The sequence below is a fragment of the Puntigrus tetrazona genome, chromosome 6, assembly GCF_018831695.1.
Source record: "Puntigrus tetrazona isolate hp1 chromosome 6, ASM1883169v1, whole genome shotgun sequence".
NCBI classification, from domain to species: Eukaryota; Metazoa; Chordata; class Actinopteri; order Cypriniformes; family Cyprinidae; genus Puntigrus; species Puntigrus tetrazona.
This window is the reverse complement of record NC_056704.1, coordinates 7,832,969-7,852,445: the sequence shown is the minus strand read 5'-3', so window position 1 is coordinate 7,852,445 and position 19,477 is coordinate 7,832,969. Positions and strand designations below refer to the sequence as shown.

The 19,477-nt window shown below is 37.2% G+C and overlaps 1 pseudogene; it reads left to right on the top strand.

Annotated features, from left to right (window-relative positions):
- Positions 1–682: 682 nt before the first annotated feature.
- On the top strand, positions 683–19,311 carry LOC122346628 (annotated as a pseudogene).
- Positions 19,312–19,477: the final 166 nt, after the last annotated feature.

The window sequence follows — 19,477 nt, the reverse complement described above, 5'->3', positions numbered from 1 at the left end:
ACATGGAAAAACCTAGATCTTGGATTTAATAAAAATATTTAATACGAATATAGAGCTAACTACAAACATCAAACCAATTAGCATCTAACAAATAATGAGCTTTTCTTAGAACTAACCACATATTGCTATTTAATTAATTTATTTATTAGCTCACAGCTATAGTTGTAGTTAATTATTTGAAAAAACTAAACTTGTTCCACAGAATTTGAAATCCAGAAAGTATCCAACACATTTTAATCTTCATTTTGAACGGTATACTGCTTTCGTAACCTAATCAACTTTGGTCACTTTTTATGATTCTGACTGAAAAGTGTTGTCATCCCAGTTTTGCAAAAAGTGACTGCAATGATTGTCTTTGAATATTGTATGGTAACATAAAAAGGAAATGTAGTCCATTTTTTTGTGTATTTTTTTTTTCCCAAAAGGACCAGACCCTGCCAAGTGGAAAGGGTCAAGTGGTTAGGTGGTCTAAATTTAACCTTTGCAGCCCACTACTCCCCCAAAGATGATAGCTGTGCTATGTTTAGTAGGATGGGTGGCAGCTGTGAAAGCATTTATTGGCTCTGAGCTGACAACGACGCAGGCCCCTGTACCATATGACACATTCATTGTTTGGCGGTGGTGTGAAAAGAGAGAGCTTAGTCACACTGAAAGGCACATATGAGAAGCACCCGTATATACAGAGACACATCAAGAACCTCAAGGAACAAAGAATTGGAGATCAACTTGGATGGATTAACGTTAGTGTTCAGAAGACCAAAGCATCTGTCGTGTGGAATATTTTATAGGACTTGCAACTGTTAATGATATGATTTTTTCAAAATCATAACAAACACAGAGGTCAAAGGTCATTTCCTAAAGAAGAAAAGCTGACAGCAGGGTCACAATCCTCTTAGAAGAGGGCCTGGAGATTAGTGTTTTGGCTGGTCCTAAATGCTGATCTGATACCGCCGTTGACACGTGAGTTTACTTTTAAGATGCTTACTTTCTATGACGGTGTCTTCTTTGTCAATGTAAATGTCATAAAAAATAATGACTAGGTAAATGCATTCACATTTCAAATTACAATTTATTTTAATAGTGCACTTTAAATATTCTACTAACTAGAAGTAAATTTGTAACTATATGTCAACTAATTCTCGTGGATTTTCAACTACATGTGTACTAACTCTCAGAGAAAACTGTTAGTAGAATACGTTTCTCATAGTTAGTATGTTGTATGTTATTTCATTAAATTAAATTATGTATTAAGCAGAGAGAAGTTATTAAGCAGATAGTCTAATGACTGCCGGTTGACAAATTACTTACTTCTCTTACAGACTATCAAAATAAAATGTTTCATTTTTCTGTTGGAGCTTTACTACGAACATACAAAGAATGCAGAAGTATAAGATATAGACTACTTAATATGTGACTTAAAGACGCACTCACAGATAACATTTTTTCTAAACATTTTTTCTAGTTAATATCTTTTGGATGTCATTGACAGGAAGCAAATAATCAACTGTGAACCTGTGAAATATATATATAAAAAAGGTCATTTATAATAGTACATCGATTAGTGATCATGAGCAAACATCATATAATGATGAACATATCAGTATTTCCACTTTCAGATATATTTATTAAACTTTCATGACGTGCATAACTATCTGAATGTTAATAATTAATTGATAAACTATATTATTTAATAATTTAAGTAATTGATAAATAATTATTATAAGTTAATGTATCTTTTTAAGAACACATAAACTACTTTATTACCCAGTATGCTGTTATTTACACATCTTACTGTGATTATTTGGTCATGGTTATATAGATAGAGAGATATTAACATTATATTGGCAAAAGTATGCACTATTCATCTGACTATTATTAGGGCATGGTTCATATTACTTGACTGGACACTTCGGAAAAATGATCAAGCATGACCTGATTAATATTTTCATGACCAGATTACTATTTATGCATTATGTCTTTAACATGTACTCAGTGGTCTTTTTGAAAGCAGTCGCCTTGGACGTAAAGCCCAACAGGCCCAGGAATGCAATTTGATCCAATGGAGATCACCAACAAATTCTTTCAGTTCGTTTACCCCATTCTCTGATTTGAATTTTCATATAGCTTCCTTGTTCATTTACTGTGTTATTTACTGAAACACTTAATTTGAAAAATATTTGTTCTAACAGTTAAACTACATTTATGCTGACATAGCATATTTTGATGCAAGACACTAAAAACTGAGATGTGACAGAACAAACAAAACATCTGCTCTTGTGTAAATTCACCATACAATTAAAAACATTTCATGTACAATGTCCTTTAAACGGTAAAACTTTTCTTTACTGACTTGGATAGAACACCAGCCATAGTGTGAAATGTAATGAAAAGTGATGAATCCTGAAGGTATGAATGACAAGCATTTGTCAGAGTGAACATGCTTTGTCTTATGCCGCACATGGCCAACTCTCCCGCGTCTTTATTTGGACAGACTATTTTAAATGCTTCCTCCTGATAAACAGCACCAGCTGTCTGGGCTCAAGTAGGGGATGGGGACTGGAGTTATCTTGAATGCTGCAAGAGGACTTCCTTTATGCAAGGAATGTTTCACTATTGCACATAAAGTTTACAATATGCACTGCTTTGTACCCTTAGAAGAAAATTGACAGCAGTAGGTGACACAGTAACAGCAGAATGGAAAAATGCACTTACATTACGTACGAATGTTCACCGTCTCACTGTTATAGTGAAAAGGCACAACACTCGCACTACAGTTATTAACTGTACTACTGCATCTTTATTATTGTACTTGAACAAAAAAAACAACAGAACAAACGTTATTTCTCTACTCAAAAACATAATTCAACAGTATTATCATTGACACTGAAAGTGAGACCATTGACAGCAGCTGATGGGGTGACACTGGAATCAAGCTTTGGTGTCAGTAGTGTGCATAAAAATACCTTGTTGCATTCAGAAAAAAATTTATACTCTTTAGTAAATGTTTAAATGGAGGGCAACGTAGTCTTAAACTATTAAAATTAGAATTAGAAAATACGGGTAGTACATTATAAAAACTATTAAGGCTATGGAGAGTCCCCATGAACCACAAAAAACAATGTGTGTGTGAGAGACAGAGAGAGAGAAGGAAGGAAGGTTGCAAAATGTTCTTGCCCTGGATCCAAAAGAATGTACAAAATGGAGTGTTTGACACTTGTTACAGTTCTGAAAGTTCTTGAACTGTGTTTTTACTTTTAAATTAGTCAGAGTTTTATGTATTTATTAGTGATTAATTGAGCTGCGAGTTTCCAAATTATTGAGATAAAGAAAGAAAAAAACACTGTGTTTGTTTTTGTTTTTCCAGAGCTGGGTATGTGCCACAGATATTTGTGCCATTCCTAATTCCAATAATAACACATACAAAGGGCTTACAAGACATTAAAAAATATGGATGTATTTGGAGGTGCTCCACGTGTGCTTGGTTACCCGCGTCCAGTTCTGGTGAAATGTGGAACAGATGCTATTCTTAAATGTCAGATTGGTGGAGATCCCCAACCAGATGTGATCTGGGAGCGTAAAAATGAGTCTATTCTTCCTGAGGGTCGTTACCGTATTACACAAGATGGCAAGGTGTACGGCCTTTACATCTCTGGGGTGACAATGGAAGATGCTGGTCAGTATATTTGCCGAGCTAAAAACAACATTGGGGAAACATATGCAGCAGCTACCCTTAAAGTTGAAGAAGAGCCCCAGGAGCTTCAGCAAACACAGCCAGCCCCAACACCGCCACAACAAATTGAAATAGTAAAAATTATTCCACCAGAACAAGAAATCAAGATTATGAATCAACAACAGGATGTGGTAGTACAGAAAGCAGACCCATTCCAAGACAACAAGCCTCGTTTTCTGATCAAGCCTCTTTCTCTAAGAGTTGACCGTGGAGAAGATGCTGCATTCTCCTGCAAACTGTCTGGTGAGCCTTTACATGCAAGTGGTATGGGAAAAGATGGTAAACAGTTGAATGAGATCTATGAAAGTTCCCACTACCATGTGGGCCAGCAAGATGGTGGCTGGTTCCAGCTGAAGGTTTTCAGAACAAGAGCCCCAGATGGAGGTGTTTACATGTGCAAAGCAGTCAACAAGTATGGAGAAGCGATGACGGGAGCTGTGCTCCTGGTAGAGCCCATTCCAGAACAAGAGTGGGAAGCAAGGCAAATGGCTACACCAATGGCCATTACTCACCAAAACAATCAAGGGCCAAACACTCAAAAGAGCCTCACTTAAATGTGTCGAAGGCTAAGAAATTCACAGTCACAGAAGGCAAACATGCCAAATTCCGTTGCTATGTCACAGGAAAGCCTAAACCAGAGATCGTATGGAAGAAAGATGGAGAGAATATTGTGCCGGGTCGACGATTTCTAATTTTTGAAGATAGAGAGGGGTATTACACCTTGAAAGTACTGTACTGTAAGCAACAGGATACAGGACTCTACATATGTGCTGCCTCAAACGCACTGGGAAACACACTAAGTGCTGTGCAACTGTCAGTTAAAGGTAACTCATTTTAATTGTCAACTATGTTTTATTAATTCCTAACATATCTGTAAGAACTAACATATCTCTGGGTTCTCTGACAGTCCAGTTCCTACTTTAAACATTCTTACTCCTTCACTAAGAATCCTAAAACTAAAATATGCCTAAGATCTTTGTCTTGGTTGTTTTGTGAGTTGTCATATAACTGTTATCTCCCATTATATATGTTAATATATGTTGCTGTGTGCTTAAGATGGTTATGATATGTGACTATGGTATATTAATAACACGGATATACCCTTGGGGTCCCACTTTAAATTAGGTGTCCTTAACTACTACATACATATAAATTAATCATTGGCTCGTATTGTGTACATAAATGTTTTACATTTTACTTATATTTAAAAAATACCAATATGTAATTGCATCCATAATTAATTTCTTGCACTGTTGATGCATTCTCCTTACAGCTTAACCCACCTTACAGTTTTAACACCTAACCTGTCCCTAGCCATATCCATATCCCACCACAAAAGCAGCAAAAGTGTTTTTGCAATATAATATAAACAAAACATATATTTTTCGATATATAAGTACATAAGGCCACCTAATTTTTGTGTTTATTTTTCCAATATGTTAATATAACATTGGTTGAATTACTTTAAGATTACTGTAATACATTTCTTACTCTTCATGACCATAATATAACAGTGGCTGTCTAACTTTGTGGGTATATATTTAGTTGTGAAGTCATGTATTCGATGAACACTGACCAAAGCATGATGAAAGGTGAGAAAAGCCACAGAGCTCAGTACATTCCTGAGTGACAGCATCACTGCAATCTTATCAACAATGCAATGGGGCATAGCTTAGGCTTTGTATGGTGCAATTAAGCCTGTAGGATTATGTTCTTTCCTGGTAACTGCATGACCACAACCTTTTTTTTAACCACTGTCATTGGCCTGCCACATCCCAGCTGATGTATTTTCTAACTTTACGTTGTTTGGTTCATATGTATAGTGCGTTTAGATAATTAACACATTTGTTGTTTCATACTACATCTGCAGTGTGATTTGTTTTAATCACTTATCAAATCTGTTTATAGGGCCCCCGGTCCGATTTAAGCAAGCTCTTCTAGACGCAGAGGTCAGGGAGAGGGATGTTGCCGTTCTGGAATGTGAGGTTCGGAAGAGTCCATTTCCACAGCTTGGTACTTGGAGGATCAGAGGCTGCTGCTGGCGGGAAATAAGTATAACATAGAACAGAAAGGAACACGGAGAAGGCTAACAATACAAAATGTTGGGGCAGACGATGACGGAGTTTACCTGTGTGAGATGCCTGATGGTGGAAAGACCATTGCAGAACTGGCAGTTAAAGGTAAAGTACAGAGAGAATCACAACTCACATTCCAGAAATGTTGCGACATTTTTTCAATTTTGATCAAATGAAATAAAAATTTAAATCACATCACTCTTTAGCCCAGATAATACAGCATCAGTGATTTCCAAAACAATAATGTCAAATTTTAACTTGTCTGAACAAAGAACACTTTTCCAACTGTTTATTTTAAATGAGCCTTTGCCCACAGGACACAACAGTGCTTCTGGACCATGATCATATATTGCTGTCTTTCTGCATGATAGAGCTTTAGTTGGAATCTGCAGATGGCATGATGGATTGTGTTTACCTATAGTGGTCTCTGTAAATGTTCCTGGGCCCATTAAGTAATTTCAATGACAGAATCACGCTGATGAGTGATGCAGCGTTGTCAGAGGGTCACACAGTCCCTTAAACACACAGATTTCTCCGGTTTCTCTAAATCTTTTGGTGATATATCGCACTGTAGATGATAAGATTTGCCAAGCCATTGCAGTTTGATGTTGAGGAACATTGTTTTTAAAGTATTCCACAATCCTTTTAAACGCTCTTTCACTGACTGCAGAGCATCTGCCTCTCTAAGACATCCCTTTTATAGCTAATCGTGTAACAGACCTCATGTCAGTTTGCTAGATGTTCTCCCACCTGAATCTTTTCACAGTTCTTTGCTTTTTCAGCCCACTGTTGTCCCCATGCCAACTTTTTTGAAACCTGTAGCAGGCATTAAATTTGACATGAGCTCATTTAGTGGATAAAAGTGTCTGTTTTGTTTAATCATTTGCTATGTTCTCTATGTTGTATTGTGAATAAAATATGTGATTTGAAAGTCTTTTAGTTTTAATTTTATGCAAATAAGAAAAATAAAATGACCCAACATTTCTGGAATTCGGGTTTTAGGTTGACATGTTAACACTTTCATATAAGTAACTTGATACGTTTGAGAATTTACGTTGCAGTTTGATATACAAAGATCTGGTTCAATTATTGAACATTTTTCTGGTAGGTACAATTGTGAAGAAACTTCCAAGGAGGTTGGAGGTGATGGAAGGAGAGAATGCAGCTTTTTTTGTGGAGGTAGAACAAGATGATATGGATATCTGCTGGTTTAAAGATGGACTGCAGTTGCAAGAAACACATCAAACCATTGTCAAGTCTTTTGGCAAAACCCACATCCTGGTTTTTGTCAATACATCGTATCAAGATTCAGGCACTATTACCTTCATGGCAGGCAGATCGACAACAAGCTCCAAACTCAGAGTCAAAAGTAAGATAATACACACATGGCTTTGTGATGCACAACTTATTATTATTGTAAAAAAAAAAAAAATCAACAGAGAAAGAGATTTATTTCTACTAAATATTTTTGTGTGGAATTCATTATTTAGCCTGAGATTTACAGCATTCTGATTTTTCATTCAGCTGCTCGACACTGTCCTCCCATCTGTCCTGTGAGTGTCCAAATGAACACTGACTGTTTAAATGGTGCCACCCTTTCCTGGTCAGCATCACCTAACTTGCAAAACTCTACTAAGTCAGTGTATGTGCTAGAACGCCAGGAAGTGGGCTCTCAGGAGTGGCAGAGATGTCTGACAGCAGAGACAGCCACTTCTGCTGAGGTCCTAGGTGACAGCGTGCCATGTGAGGGAGATTACCGTTTCCGTATCTGCTGTGTCAATAAATACGGCAGAAGCGGACATGTGGAGTTTCCCAAAGTAGTTCATCTGGGTAAGAATTACAATTTTACAAACTTTCTTTAATTTCAGTGAGATTAGGCTTGGCATTTTCACCGTACAGGATGTACTCTTAAACATATTTCATTTGCATGTATTCATTTAGCACATTTATCTAAAGAGACAGTAACTGTAGTTACTGTATAAGTGAGGAACATCAATAAGATCCTACAATACTCATAGTATAGGGTGATTTGTTTGTTTGTTTGTACATGCACACTATAGTAGTACACTGTAAAATTGAACTAGTTCACCTTATTCAAAAAAAGCATGCAAACCGAAAAATATTCTCCGATATTTGGAATTTGGACAGCAATACCTAGCTCAACCACTCGGTATCAATCATACATACGTAATATTAGTCTAATGCCAGTCTGCGAATTTAATCATTTTGCAGATGCTTTTATCCAAAGCGACTTGGTGTAAGGCTTGTTTACACCCAACACGATAAGTATAAATATAATGATAAATGTATAGTTTTTTCAGTTAATGAACAAAAACATTGACAGCCAATTAGAACTTACCTTATTGTTATTGTGTGGAAACAGTTTATCCAGTGGTAAAATCCTCCTCCTTCTTCCCGGTTTCAGTAAACTCGGTGGTCGTTGCACAAATTCAAAAGCGTTGCTTGTTCGCATCCTCCATTATTCCTTCTTTTGTTGTTGCCTCTCACTGGTGAATTAATGTCATTAGTTTTGTTGTGGCTACTTGAATATTTTAAGTAAGGCTTTTTATAGCAGCAAGTAATTTTAAGTACAACTAAGTAAAGGTAAATAATTATATCTAAGTGAACTATTGCTAACTTTACAATAACATGATATAATGTCTATTATATTGTCTGCAGTCCCAGGTCCAAAGATCAAAACCCTCTGAAGAACGCTGTGGTCACTGAAGGGGAGGATGCTGTGTTTTTCATTGAGCTCTCTGCTAACTTGATTGGCACATGGTTCCTGAACAGCCAGCAACTGCAGGATAGTGGACTCTTCTCCATCACTCAGTCAAAAAACCAACACATTCTAAGAATTCAAGAAGTACCAAATGTATGCGATGGAGCTGAAATCACCTTCATTGCCACTGGCTTACGAGATTCGGCGACCTTACAGATTAAGGGTCAGTATTTAGATATTTAGGTTTGAGTCACTGTGTCTTACTAAATATAAAATGAATTGATGACATGATTGGAGCTGACCTGCATATGTCATCAGATATCTGTAATTGAACAGATTTTGATTAAACTTATGGAGGAAAAAATAAAAAAAACCCTGACACATATTCATTGACCAATTCTTTGCAATAAAATCAAGATGCATTTAAAAATGTATTAATTCGAAGATCTCATAGATAATTCTATACGTACTGTTTTGCAGCACCTGAGGAGAAATTCTTACCAATGTCAGAAATGGACACCAAGAAGACCACTGAGGTAGGAAATCCCATTGTGCTGTACTGTGAGGTGTCCCATCCCACAGCCATCGTTCAGTGGTTTAAAGATGGACAGGAGCTACAAGTAGAAGAAGGTCTGAATATCCAATCAGATGGCAACATGAGGAGGATCGTCATTCAGTCAGCAGAGCACTTTCATTCTGGAGTCTACACCTGCCAATCAAACAACGACATTCTCACATTTACTGTGAATGTTGAAGGTAAAAACTATATGCACTTATACACTATATGTACTTGTACAACATTACAACCATAAATGGTCAGCTGGACCATTTTAGTGTAGCACCCCCTCTCTTTCTGAAGTAGAAATTTCTAAGGGACTGCTCTTGGTTCATAAACAAATGCCTTGTGATGTTGGATTAAGGCCCCCCCCTCTCTGATTATACCTAATATATCCTTTATTTCCTGAGTCAATACCCTCGAAGAAACTAAACAAGATGGTTTCGCAAATAGAAAAAGAGTAATTTAATGAAATAGAAATCTGAAACAGTAAAAAAATTAAATTAAGCAAGATACTTCAGTTAAGTGGAATAATTTCAAAATCTCAATTTGCCCCAAACCACGTATCTCCCTCCTCTTTTAACTTATGGGATTGCAGACAAGTTACCTTTCCTAAACTGGTTAAATAAATCAAATGTAATTTCAATACAATTTAAAGAGCGAGAATGTCAACGAAACAAACAGCAACAACAGTGGGCCCACGAAATCACACACACACACACACAGGAATCACACACCTCCCCTCCCCGCTGCAGGCCTGTGTCGTGGCTGGTGTGCGTTGAGGCCTTGAAAACTTAAACTGGCCGCTTCACTCGAGTGAGCAAACGAACAAACAAACAAACACACAGTACCCCTTCTTCCCGTTCGCGGATCACGATCCCTGAATATTCCTGTTCCCCCGCCGAGGCGTCCCATGATGCCGGAGGAACACCCAACGTTTCCGGTAGCTGGGTGCGCTATCCGGAGGAATAAAAGAAAAAAAGTCCTGCGATCTCGAGATCCAACAAAGAAAAGTCTCACAGCAGTACACAACGACAGCGATCGTGTGAACGTTTCGAAACACACACTTTAGTACAGCTGATGCACTAAGTTAGCGGTCGAGGCGGCAATGTCCAAGCGTTCTTCAAAAGATAAACTTGACGTTAACCCATATTGTGGACTAGCTGTATCTTAGCAATTAATACAAAAAAAAAAAAACACACTGTTACAAACAATTGAACGAAAGGGCCAATTTTTTATCTCATCTCTCTTATTATACAATCGGATTACTCTGACCTTTTTGGGGCGGGTTTAAACTACAGGATATCCAATCACCAAATGCAAACAAACAAAATTGTATGCGCCACGTTTTCCCCTGTGCATTTCTAACTAACTTTTTTACGCTACATAACGTAATGATATGTGGAAAGGTAACCTTAAAAAAGAAAAGAGTACACATTACAAATACAAATGAAAACAAACTGAATAAAATACATAATTTAACCCTATCACTGAAAGGATTTATTTTTTCTTATGGGGTTGCGTTAGCAAAACAAAATAATTCACCAAAACATTGTTGTGCATTGTTTATTATAACTTGTTGTGTGCATTGCTGTGTGCATTGGATAGTGTTAGAATTATCAATCTGCAAGGATCTGCAGCCTGCAGTCAATTTTGATATTCTGGGTATTATCAAACAGCCAGAGTTTTAGGAACGCAGCAAACATACAGGACTACTCGCTCAAATATTGAGGAGCTAAACCATTCAGTGCCTTATAAGTAATTAACACAATTTTAAAATCTGTCTGATGTTTGATAGGGAGTCAGTGCAGTGTTGACAGAACTGGGCTAATATGTTCATACGTTCTAGTTCTAGCTGCTGCATATTGAACCAGCTGAAGTTTGTTTATCAAGCTTTCAGAAAAACCACCCAATATAGCATTACAATAATCTAGCCTTGAGGTCATAAACGCATGAATTATAATTTCTGCATTTGACACTGAGAGCATAGCTTGCATTTTTGATATGTTTTGCTAGCACACATATCAAAACAGCACACCTAGGTTCCTAACTGATGAAGAGGCATTAACGGAGCAGCCCTCAAGAGTTAGACATTGTTCTAGATTATTACTTGTGGGGTTTTTAGGTTCAATAATTAGCACTTGTTTTTTTCTGAATTTAGCATTAAGAAATTACTCATCATCCAGTTTTGTATATTGACTATGCATTCTGTTAGTTTGTCAATTTGGTGAGTTTCACTGGGCTGCAAAGAAATATAAAGCTGAGTATCATCAGCATAACAGTGAAAGCTAACACATGTCTCCTGATAATGTCTCCCAGAGGTAACATATTATTAGTAATTATTAGTAGGTGTGCATGTCCACAGATAATTTAACAATCCTGAATATGCTGTGTTATATTATTTGTATTATATTTTATTCGTAATGATTTAAATAAAATCTTCTTTTCCCATCAGCCCCCCCTGTGTTATTTAAAGAGATTGCACTTGAAGAGAGGCAGAAAAGCGCTATGGAACTGGACCCTGTGGTTCTGACGTGTGAACTCTCCAGACCAGATGAAACGGCCTACTGGTTTAAAGATGGAATTGCAGTTCTGCAGTCAGACAACATCACCATTCAGTCTGAAGGCACCATGAAAAGACTTATAATACGTTCAGCCGCGCTGGCAGATGCTGGAACGTATACTTGCCAAGCAGGCGACCAAACCATGTCGTTTTCTGTCAACATTAAAGGTAACAGTCAAAATACTGTTTCTCTTTAAGTGTTATGTTTAACATATTTTTTTGTACCATCACCTTACAAAAAAGTTGAGTCACAGTCCACATAAACTGCGAGAAAAACTAACAACATTAACTGACTTCTGTCTAGAACCTCCGGTTACAATTGTAGACCCAAAAGATGACATCCACATGGAGCGTTATGTCTCTGAGGAGATTGTCCTGAGCTGTGAACTCTCTCGATCAAATGGACAGGCTCACTGGTTTAAAGATGGCCTAAAGCTTCATGAAAGTGAGAATGTAAGACTCAGTGCTAAAGGCCCATACAGGACAGTAACCATTCTCTGTGCTTCCAAACGGGATTCTGGAGAGTATGTATGCGTACACAGGTGGAGACTCAATATTTTTTCAGCTCATTATTACAGGTAAGTATCAAAGGATATGTTTCTCCCTTCTTTATTGCTATTAGAACCAAATGTTTGTTATATTAGATAGCAAGTTCAAGATATACATATATAATTGATCAAAAACCAGCAACATGTGTTTTTTTTCATGTTTTGTTAACCATTACGCTCCTCTTCTAAACCCAGAGACCCCAGTCCGCATTGTGTCCCCCAGAGAGCCAGAGGTTGATGTGTGTATACTGAGCTCTAAGAAGCTGGTCCTGACCTGTGAGATCTCCAAAGCAGATGCAGAAGTCTGCTGGTTTTGTGATGGCATGGAAGTGGAAGAAAATGATAACTTGAAATTGGAGGATGAGGGGATTTACCACAGGCTGGTCATTCCCTGTGCTACCATTGATGATTCTGCAGAATATGTATGCGAGACTGCAGATGACTCTGTCACATTTTGGGTGAAAGTAGAAGGTAATTTTGTGTAGTGTTTAGAAAGAATATTTGATAATATTCTATTCTAGATGTATAGAGGTTTAATATAGGGGTTTATTGATTTAAGAGATTAATTTTCTTCAGAAGTTTTGTTTTTGTGTGTGTGTTTTTAATGAAATTCTGTTGATGATACTTTTTCAACAGAGCCCCCTGTTAAACTTTTCTTGCTCCAAGGAGACAGGCAGCATTACAGAGAGTTTTGCTGGTGAACCTTTAGTCCTAGAGCTTGATGTTTCTGTGATAATGCAGAGGTGTGTTGGATGAAAGATGGAGTGAAGGTGGAAGAGAGCAGCAACATCACAATTACAGAGAATGGCCTCAAACGCAAGCTTACTATTCATTTTCCAACACTGAAGGATTCTGGGATATATACCTGCAATGCCATGGATGACATTAATGGATTTTAAAGTCAAAATTACTGGTATGATGGTAAACCACTATTTCTTAGACTATTCTTTCTTTTTTAGTTGTTTGTAATTTTTTCCTGAAGGTTAGTTTTTGTTTATCTTTATCTCTTCCAGAGGCACCAGTACAAATCCTAAATAAAGATCAGATCAAGAGTGAGCACAAGGTTGTGCTATATGATGATGCTGTATTAGAGTGTGAGCTGTCTACGTCCAATGGTGTGGTCAATTGGTATAAAAATGGAAGCCCTATTGAGGAGAATGAACGTTTCTGTTTTGAGGAGGAAGGTACTTTCAGAACGTTGGTCATTCTCTGTGCAGAGCTGCAAGACTCTGGAGAATATATGCTTGATGCTAAAGATGATTCGATTTCATTTCATGTCACTGTACAAGGTAAAACATGTCTTTCAGTTGTGTTGATGTGAACCTGTGCATGATCCTAGAATGTCCCGATATTTTGTTGATGCCAAACAAAAGTCATAATAACATGTTTTTGATTAACTCAGAGCCATCAGTGAAGATCATTGGCAATTCTGGGGATCCTGATTATCAGGAGATGGTGACAGGAGATGATCTCATCTTAGCTTGTGAGGTTTCTCGAGCTAATGCACCAGTTACATGGCTATTTAATGATAAGCCATTGGTCTCTGATGAGCGCACACATATTGAAAGCAATGGAACACTCCGCAAACTGACTTTATCCAACATCCTTCTTTCTGACTCTGGGAAATATATGTGTGATGCTGCTGACGACCAAATGATAACCATTGTTAAAGTTCAAGGTACTGTATTTATTTTCCTTTCCTTAATATAATGATTGTGTTCAAAAACCTGTTCTACATGTTTTTAAATTGTTAACTAATGATTGCTTTTTAATAGTTTTTTCAAAGTTGGTCTAATTAAAATCATGTGGTGTGACCAACACAGGCATGTGGTCTAACTTCCATGTAGAAATATTAAGGAGAAAAAGAAAAGAAAATTTAGTTTACCTTTATTTTCAAAGCTATAAATTGCCATGTGGTCTGACTCCCTACTTGCTTAATGGTTACACCACATGACATTTTAATTCTAAAAATGAATAATAAAAAAATGGCACTGTTTTTAAACTAGGTTTTAAACTAGATTTGTTATAACTGTGGACGTTCTTCATTTACCTTAAAAAACTTAATTAAACCGTATATGCCTTATGTGTTGTATTAATCTCCAGAGCCAGCTGTTGAGTTCCTCAACAAAGAAGAGAGGTGAACTTGGTTACTGGTTATGAAGCAGAGTCTGTCACTCTTACTGCAATGGTTTCTAGACCCAGTGCAATAGTGCGATGGCTTAAAGACTGGACTCAAATCAGCGATGAACGTTTCCACATAGCCAACCTGGGCTTGACTCTCACACTTCACCATCAACCCATTAAAGAAACTCGATAGTGGAGAGTATACATGTGATGCAAACACAGATGAGATGCACTTCAGTCTCCTGGTCAAAGGTTTGTAACTGAATCAAACGTTTTCTTGTGACGGAGCAAAGCATTATCAATGCAACATTGTTCGATGTAAAATAATAACCATGTAACCTGTGTGTATTACAGATATGCGTATTAATTTATTAAGCCACTGGTTGACACAGTGGCTCATAAAGATGGTATGGTAACACTTTCCTGTGAGCTATGCAAGGCTAAAGCAGATGTCCAGTGGAAGAAGGATGGTCTGAGATCATTCCCAGCCGCCGCTTCTCTATCCGTGCCAATGGGACAGAGAGGAGTCTCACAATCCATCGTCTCACCAAAGAAGATGCTGGAGAGTATGCTTGCGAGTCCAAAGATGACTGCACCAGTGCCAGATTAAGGGTAGAATGTAAGTATGAAACTTCCTAAACATATTAAAACACACACAAAATGACACCTAATTAATACTATCCACTTGCTTTGCATTTGCAGTGAAGTTCTCGTGTGGTGGAATTCCTCACTGAGCTTCACAATACCACAGTCATGGAGGGTGAGGATGCTACCTTTAAGTGCGTGGTCTCTCCTGATGATGTTCAGTTGGTCTGGCTCATGGATGGAGAACCCATCAAACCCAGTGATCACTTCCATATTGAACAGAACAGCCTCTGCCATACTCTGATAATCCAAAGGTCCAGCTCTTGGATTCTCTCGGATCACTGCAGAGGCTGAGGCATCATTTCTAAAGCCAGCCTCAAGGTCCAAGGTAAGTAAATAAATGATTAAACTTTAATGATTAATTCACCCAAAGGAAAAGGCTCTGCTATCATCGACTCACTCGACTTCAGTTTTTATTATATATGAGAAATTGTTTTGTAAAATTCATGGCTTTGTAACACTGAACTTTTACATTTATTTACAGAGGCACAGGTGTTGTTCACAAAGAGAATGGAGGCAGTGATGGCTGAAGAGTTTGGAGATGCTATATTAGAGACAGAAGTGAGTCTGGAGTCTGGAGAGGTGCAGTGGATGAGACAGGGGGTGGTAATCCAGCCAGGACCCAGACATAAACTCACCCAGAATGGCTGCAAACGCATCTTGACCATCACTAACCTCAGCCTGTGTGATCGAGGCACTTACCGTTGTGAAACTCTCCATGACCGTACACAGGTCAAACTTAATGTGGAGCGTAAGTAGCCAAGAGCATTTTCAAATATTTGGTACTTTAGCCTTAACAATTTATGATTCTGCTGAAACAATATATAATCTGTTGGTGATATTGAATAAAATAATGGACCTATGAATTTGGCAGATATTTCAATAGGAAAATCAGCTATTTCTGGTCTTTGGCCTAAAAGTTCTGAAATTGTCTATGAAGATTTAATTTAGTTTAAGATTAACTAAATAGGCACTTTTACAATTTGCAGCAAGGAAGATTGTCACACGCAAGGGACTGATGGACTTTGAGACTTTTGAGAGAGAGACTGCATCCTTCGAGGTGGAACTTTCACATGGTGATGTGGAGGGTGTGTGGCAAAAAGATGGTCTGCGTGTCAAACCCAATAACAACTGGCGTGTTAGTTGCAATGGACGAGTGCATGGTCTCACCCTCTCCAACCTCACCATAGAGGATTCTGGTAGCATTATCTTCTCTGCAGAAGGTCTGAGAACTACTGCCAGGCTGGTAGTCAAAGGTGGATATATAAAACTAATACTAAAAAGCTAAAACGAATAGTATATTTCCAAGGATTTTTTTTACATAACTGGCAAAAATAAAAAAAACATTTTGCATTACATTTTAGAAACACCAGTAACGATCATTAAGAAGCTGTCTGATGTCAGGTTTGAGGAGGAATCTGCAGTCATTTTGGAGTGTGAGTTGTCTAGGCCAAATGTGGACGTCAGCTGGCTAAAGGTACTCCTAAATTGGAAGAAAATGCACAGTACCTTCCTAAATATGTTTTCATTCTTTCTTGCTGAGCTGTTTTCTCTCCATGAATTGATTGGCAGAATGGGTTGGAGCTGAAATCCAGTAAGACTTTGAGGATTTATTCCATGGGACGAAACGCTGTCTACAGATCTTGGAGTGCAGTATCGGTGACTCAGGCCTTTATGCTTGTGAAATAGGTGACCTCAGCACTTCCTGTAAACTTGAGGTCTATGGTAAGCTTTTTCACTTAATTTTTATTTATCTCTCAGCTTGCTCCTTATTGGAAACATTAAGAAAAATGTTCACTAGAGGTAAAATTCTCTTTGTTTTAGAGAGAGCATAGCCATGTTTTGCTTAGTTAAGTTTCTATTTTAAATTCAAGACAGAAATTTATAATGGTTATCTGGATTTTAAACTTGGCATGAAACCAAAACTGGCTGTATGTATTTTGTTATTGTTACGGTTTTTGTGAATGACCATTTTGGAAAAGCATCAAAGCAAAACACATTTCTGTACCAAATAAATCCCTTAGGTTTTTGATAAACGTTCATAATGTTTTCTCCACATTGCAATCAGAACATGAATTAGAGATCATAACTGGTTTGGAGGATCTTTGGATTAAGGAGGACCAGAATGCTGTCTTTATGTGTGAGCTCTCTATGGAAGACATGCCTGGCGAGTGGTACAAAAATGGCAGCAGGATACGCCCCACTAGTACCATCAAGACTCGTACAGAGGGTGAGGATAAACTTCTTACAACTAATCTTGTTATGAAGTGCTTTTGTGTACAATCCCATATTTTTGAATCATTTTCTTTTACCCTTTAATCAGGCACAAAGCACTTCCTGCTTATGTGCAATGTCAAGCCAGAAGATTCTGGAGAAATCAAGTTTGTTTCCAAACAAGTGGAGTCAATTGCTTATCTCGAGATTGAAGGTATTGTACAAAAGGTGTACTTTAACTAAATATGATTCTGCCTTCGTAGTAAATAAAAAGATAAATGAATTAACTACAAATCTTTTGTACACACTTATTTTTACAGAACTTCCTGTAAGCATTGTCCGTCCCCTCAGGGATCGTACAGCACTGGAAAAACATCGGGTCATTCTAGAATGCACTGTATCATCTGCAAATTGTGATGTCACCTGGTACAAAGAGGATCAAGAGTTGGAAACCACAGAAAACATGGAAATAATACAAGAAGGCTGTTATCATAAGCTTGTCATCCATCAGGTGGCGCTGGAGGATGAGGGAACCTACAGCATTGAGGTCGGGAGCACACGTGCACAGCTAAGCTGATGGTGGAAGGTGAGTATCCTGTGAATTCAACTGCTGACTATATAAGTATAAATCTATGACTTCAGTATGCTAATAGAATGTTTAGTCAATATTATGAGATGCACAGCAGAAATATTCATAGTTCAAACTTTTTTTCTGTTGAACTTCACAGCCCAGTCTATCCTTGTGGTGAAGGACATAGAAGATGTGGAAGTGAGAGCTCCTGAAATGGCTTGCTTCCAGTGTGAAGTGTCTGTGACCCTCATCAAGCCTCCTGTCTGGACTCTGAAAGGAGAGACCTTCAGTCAGGGCCCGATGTCCGAATAGAGAACCAAGGGACTGTCCACAAACTGACATTCAAAAACACCAGCTCTGACATGAGTGGGACAGTCAGGTTTACCACAGGGAAAGCCAAGACTAGTGCCAAACTGACAGTGCTGTAGAAATGATCACATTCATGAGGACAGTATAGAAGAGGGGAGTACTATATATTCGGATGCGTGAAAAGTGTCATGATTGAAACATGATGGTTGTCGATATGGAATATCCAGCTAATTTTAAACAGAACGAAGTAGCAAGCAAGTGTTTTTATAAACTCAAGATGGACATTGGAAGTGTTATAAAGATGCGCAGTGTTTCTATTTTTTTATTTATTTTGCAGTTAAATCATTGTAATACTCGCTCATGAATGCTGATAAAGAAGACAAAGTTCGTTGTATGTTATGTGGATGGGACATTTTTATAGTATTTATAGTCTTTAATACTTTACAGAATAGAATGACAGAACGTTTTATTTTATAGATGCAAAAATGTAATGATTGAGTTTTGTTAAATGAAAGTCAGCAATAATATCGAAGCTAAAATGTAATTTAAAACCATTTTCAGGGTAATGATGATATTGTTGCTGTTAACATGAAGTCCCTTTAAAAAAGTAAATAAATAAATAAAAAGATGCCAATGTGTCAAAAAGTTGTTTGTATTTTGTGTCTTTATTTTTCAATGTTATTTTGATTTTTGCTAAAAGGATACTTCATTAGAAAGGAGAAAGTTACTCACAAGAATCAAAAACACGTAAATATATATAGTTTTTTGTTGTTGTTTTCGTTTTTTAGTTTTTTACAAAAACTATAGCAAAAAGATCTATAATGAAACATTGTATTGAAAGTGCGATATACAGAGTTTGAAATATAAAATCAAATGTAAAAGTACATCAACCAGATTTACAAAGTAATAGTGACATAATGAGCAGAAAAAGGAGCATTTATATCCTTGGATTGAAAAACTTTTATAAATAAAATTTGAAAAGTTGGAACACCAAAGCTTAATATGTTTCCAAACTTTAATGAAGCATAACTGTTTTACACTGTTTTATCTATAAATATATATTAAAAATATTCAAAACACTGACAAATTAGCATTTTACACTGCAGACAAGTTTGTTTATTTTAAGAATTCTCAAAAGAAAATAATCTGTTTCAGTGAAATGTAGAAAACAGTATTGTATTCTTCTTCATGAACAGGCACTATTACTGTACCTGCTTATGCAATTCTTAAAATAATTTTCAATTCATATTTAATTTAAATCCAAATGGATGCATCACATAGCAAACTACATTAAAAAAAAAACAAAATGATGTCAGCACTGATAGTTTCGTGGGCAGCAAGCCACATGATGTCCCAAGTTTGAGTCCTGGTCACAGACGTTTCCCAATCCTGTCCCCATCTATATCTCCCACTTGCTTCA